Raw genomic sequence first — 5,384 nt, 5'->3', positions numbered from 1 at the left:
GTCAGAATATCAATAATGGATAAACATGTTGCCATCAGTAGGGGCTGAAGGAGAGGGAGATGTGGAGAGAAAGAGAGAGAGAGAGAGAGAGAGAGAGGGAGAGGTAGCGTAAGGACATGGGAGAAAGGGTAAAGAGTGAGGGCAAAGGACAAGAGGAGAGAGAAAGAAGCTGGTGAGAAAGAGAATGTTAGCAACAGTTGGAAGAGTGCAAGGAGACGCATGTGGAGTCGAGAGCATTTGCTTTTAAATAATCAGTTATGTAACCAACGACAAGACAAAAACGATGGCCGTCATGATTACTTTCCAGAGATCTAAAAACTTGTGTCTCATAGTATTGAAAAAAATCATTTTGGCATCTGATAGTACTTCTCATAGATCTGTTAATCCTTCCTGCATTGTTTTTTTTTATGCCTCACCCGTACCTGAAGCAACTGCAGCCCCTTGCATTTCTTTAACACAAGGTTGTTTTCAACCTTGTGTTAAACTTCCAATACAATGAAGGCGAATGGTATTTAGCTTGTGCTGCTCACAGCATTGAATTGACACAGTTGCATTTCAAAATTCAACAGCAAATTGCCTTTCCAGAAACAATGTTCCCGCCTATCTGTAAAATCAACACACACTGTCAACAGTCTTCATATGGAGTTCTGAAGAAAGAAGTCCCAATGAAACCTGATCACAGTAAAGTGACTTTAACGGGGTGAGACCCAGACACTGACGCTAGAGAGATATGGTAGTTATCAGTCAACGCTGTGGGCACCACAGACTGAAATTACATCCACCTCCATGACATGGGGCAGAGGGCATGAATCTATAGCCTAGAAATCTAGACGCACCCTAGCGGCAGCAAATGTAAATGTAATTTGCAGCCAGGGTCAGTCTAGCAACTCTCCGTTGGCTTGCGAGCTGGAAAAACCAAACTCTAGTCAGGCCAATCACATCGTGTATAGAGTCGGTGGGCGGGCGTAATATAATGACGGTCTTTGGAATCGGCTTTGGCCGTGACTCTGGAAGACTTGGAAGAACAAAGAACGGTACTGAAGTCATTCTTAAAAAAGGAAGATGTGTTCGGAGTTTTGCCGACCGGATACAGCAAAAGTTTAATCTATCAACTAGCGTTGCTCTGCCTGGTTGTAGCGCTATCCTATTGCGTGCAGAGGGAATTTGAAAGACAACCGTTTATCCCGCCCCTCGGATTGAGCCCTGCCAATGGTGAGTTCCCAGACCCAACATCTTGATGTGGGTCTGGCTTGTCAGGCTAATGAATCTATGTTTACATGTAAAAAAAAATGTCTACAGATATATATTTTAAAACCAAAACAATCTGTGTGGCTTTAAAGCGCTAGGGGGTAAATGAGAAGAAACGTTTTTGGTCATTTGGGTGAACCAACGCTTTAACATGCACACGATTACATGAAATCAAAAAAGACTTGAAACTTGAAGAAAATGTATTCCTTTACTTTCTGTAGTAGCAGTTCAGTTTTCCACCAATCCGCGTGCAAGTACAATACTGTGCGTACATGCATGCCACTTCTATCAGTGTGAAAACATACTACTGTAGTGATAATACCTCTGCAATTTTTTTGGTCCACTTCCTTTTTTTCAAAGAGTCCTTGAGTCACTAGCAGGGAGTACTTTAGCAGAGGCGAGTGAGAGGGGAGAAAAAAGGAAAGAACATGAGGTTGAATTTGGAAATGTACCATTTTTCACATTTAAGTAGGCAAATCAGTGTGAGAGGTGAGCCATCCAACAGTGTTCCAAATCCATTTAGCCTAGGGTAAATGATGAAAATAGGATGCACAGGGCTCCACTCGGCATAACATTGTCACCCTCGATTCATTTTTATACAGCCCCTAGCATAAAATCAGGTGTGTGTGTGTGTGTGTGTGTGTGTGTGTGTGTGTGTGTGTGCATGCGTGTGCAAGGTTGGGGTTCTGATTTGTTCTGTGCCTGCCTGTGTGAGAGCAAGTTAAAGTGGAAAAGAAAAAAAGGAGGGTGGTCAGAGGGTTGTTTTGCAAAAAACCAATTACTGATTGGCTCCTTTGTTCAACGGTCCACCGAAGGCATTTTTTGGCGGTTGAGTAACTCCGGGTTACCATGAGGGCTTGTTGCTCATGGCAACTCAGCTGTGTCCACTTTTGTCGGCTCTCTTCTAACTTGAAAAGACATGATCACACATAAAGAGCGAAAAGGAGGCATATTAGGTTCAGCGTGGTGTGTTCAACAGTGAAATATTGATTCAACACCATTAAAACTTTCCAAACAAACTGATACACTATTCCTTCTTATGGACATTGATGGCTGACTAGTTGTGTTCCATGTTTTTTTTTGTTGTTTTGGGGTATGTAAGCATGTGTGTGTGTGTGTGTGTGTAGACACTGAGCTCCCTATGTATGAGCCTATTATTCCTTCCTTAATGACACTAATTAGACTGTTCCCTTTAATTAATCTGTTCTTGATTGAGTGTGTTTGTCTGCGTGTGAGCGTACGGTGGCTTATCTGTGTGTGTGTGTGTGTGTGTGTGTGTGTGCGTGCGCGCGCATTGCTGCCGATGAGGCATGATAATCTGACTGCTAATCCCACTGACTCTAGCTCTGTGAGTAAGCGACAGAAAACAAAACGTCCGGCTGAGTTTGACGCCGCATGCGAAGCTCCTCGAAATCCACCGTCTTCTCGTCGCTGCCCTACAAACAGAGCGGGGCCAAACCATGCATCTCCAATTATCAAGGTGGAGAAAGTACAAGTGGGATCCATTACAGCCTCCTAATTTCTTGCAAAGGGCGCAATTAGTGAAGTAGTGCATCGGGTTTGCGTGAGGAAATATGAGAGGGGGGGAAAATCACTGGGGGATTTGGAGTTGCACCAGCTCCTCCCTTTCTCTAATAAATATGATCAGGCATATTCTCCCTCTGTCCTTTGTTTCCTCTCGACTGTTTCTTGTTTTGGTTTGCCTCAGGCCCTGTGCAAAACCCAGTCCACCCCAACAGAGAAAACGAGACAATGTTTCTGCCTATTGACTTTCTGTTTTCATTCTATAATTGTTGCCATAAAGCATAATTAAACTCCATTGTTCATTCCTTCATCCTCTCTCTGTCTCTTTGCCGCTCTCTCTCTCTTTCTCTGCTCTTCGTGCGTTAGAAAGTAATTATATCTCGGTGTGCCTGCGAGATGGCACACTCCTGATCCACTGATGAGAGCAGGCTGCAAGGTTAAATATAATGAAATGGAATACATTTTCAGGATGCTAGCGTGCCATAGGCCTGGCCTTCCTGAGACATGTTGCGCCGACATAACACACCAAGGGCATCTGCCGCCATCACAGGACGGAATTTACTTTAATTTATTTAAGAAATTCAACTTTTTGTTTGGTTCCGCTATTGACAGCTACGTAAACCGACCCGGCACACAAGATAATTAATAGCAACGCATCTTGTGATCAGAGTTCGAGGTAAAGTGACATTCTCCCCTAAATTTGCATTTAGCTCCTTGGTATTTCCTTTCATGTATGCAAAGCAAGTAAAGTGGGAGATCCTTCAAACAACAACAACAATGACACTCTCCCCACATCTGTTATTATGCTATCTTCAAATGCAGAAATCTCCAGAGTGGGTGCTTTGTGGGTTGTCTATTTTGTTTGTCTGACTAACACGGAGCAACTCCTTCTGAGATTTAGCAGTCACATTATTAGACACAGAAATAATCCACACAGAACATGACTACCTCTGCAATCTTAATACTTTACTATAAATTAAAGCCCAACTGAAACGAGATTCTTGAGGATGTCATGGATATCGATATTTGAATGTTTTTTCAAATATGATTATGATATTTTGGCTGACATTTGTGTTTTAACATTAACACAAGCTCAGGCTTCTTCCCTTCTGTTCTTTTTGGCTAGACCTCCAGACTCCCATAGTTTTGGTTTAATTAACTGTAGTTAAATTGTAAATAAACTTTGATTTACTTTAATTATTCCTTGGGTTTGGTGTTGTTCAATATGTTGATGGTCACATTTAGCCTAAGTTGTGTTTGTTTGCTGTGGCCGTAACATATTTTCTGCTTCATTAGATTTAGATCATTCACTTTCTTTTTTTTTTTGACGACGTAGTTAAGGCAGCAGGCTTGTCTTGCTTAGGCGGCCGCCTTAACTGCAAAGTGCTGCGGGAAACCCTGTATACCCTTTACAATATATACCAGTATATCTGTGATAGGCCAAAATCTTTTTTTTTGTTTTTTAGATAAACTAATTGTGTGAGGAACTTTCACAATTTTGGACAATTAAAGTAAAGCAACGAGAAAAGTTCCTCTACACAACAGTCTATACAACAAAGCTTACAAGTCACAAGGTCAGTACACTGGAGCCAGAAGCTGGCTGTGTGTGTGTGTGTGTGTGTGTGTGTGTGTGTGTGTGTGTGTTGTGTATGCTCACAAGAAGAGGAAGGCTGAAATACCATCTGCCTTTGTGCTTTGCTATCTTAACATAGGGGAGATGACTCTCACACACACACGCACGCACGCACGCACGCGCGCACGCGCACACGCACACACAGACAGACAGATTAATGGAAAGAGTGTGTTCGTGGTATAAGCGTTGAAATAGAGAGAGAAGAGAGAGGGAGAAAGAGCTTTAAAGTGCTCATATTATGCTCATTTTCAGGTTCATAATTGTATTTAGAGGTTGTACCAGAATAGGTTTACATGGTTTAATGTTTAATTATCAAAAAACACCATATTTTTTGTTGTACTGCACATTACTGCAGCTCCTCTTTTCACCCTGTGTGTTCAGGTCTCTGTTTTAGCTACAGAGTGAGACATCTCACTGCTGTACCATCTTTGTTGGGATTCGCACATGCGCAGTAGCTAGGTAAGGCTCACAATTGCTAGCTAGCTGTTTCTCTAACAGCAGTCAGTACAAGGCAGGATTAGCCGGGAGACTTCTTCTAAACGAGGGCACACTTCCAACTTTGCGTGGAATACCTGCAGAACAGGGACATGTAAGTAGTTCTTTTGTAGATGATGGTGAACTTGTGTGTGTTGTAGCAATGTAGCATTGAGAACGAGGGGGCTAACCGCTAGCATGGTGTTGCCACCTCGTTTCGGCTAGTGACGTAGAAAGCCGTGCAGATTTTGAACAGCTCACCCGGAGACTGAAGGCAGGATACATTCAGAAACCCGTATCTCACTCAAAACAGCATGGATGGTTTTTTTTCCAAGTTTGTTTGCGTGTGGAAGTACCAGAGACACAAAATAACACCCCAAATCCCAGAAAAAGTGATTTTTTTTTCATAATATGGGAACTTTAAAGAGAAACTGACTGACAAAATATGAGATAGCTTAGGGAGGTGCCACCTCTGCAGCCACTTCTCTCTCACAGAGCAAAGGAG

At 42.6% G+C, this 5,384-nt stretch overlaps 1 long non-coding RNA gene across 1 annotated transcript in view; it reads left to right on the top strand.

Moving 5' to 3' along the window:
• Positions 1-1,904: 1,904 nt before the first annotated feature.
• The window catches only part of LOC116037263, a 5,035-nt gene continuing 1,555 nt past the window's right edge, over positions 1,905-5,384 (top strand). The window contains exon 1 of the long non-coding RNA XR_004101822.2: positions 1,905-1,916. This is a non-coding gene — a long non-coding RNA (uncharacterized LOC116037263). The remainder of the gene's footprint in view (positions 1,917-5,384) is intronic.

This window comes from Sander lucioperca, chromosome 9 (assembly GCF_008315115.2).
Source record: "Sander lucioperca isolate FBNREF2018 chromosome 9, SLUC_FBN_1.2, whole genome shotgun sequence".
NCBI classification, from domain to species: domain Eukaryota; kingdom Metazoa; phylum Chordata; class Actinopteri; order Perciformes; family Percidae; genus Sander; species Sander lucioperca.
This window is presented reverse-complemented; position numbering and strand designations above follow the sequence as displayed.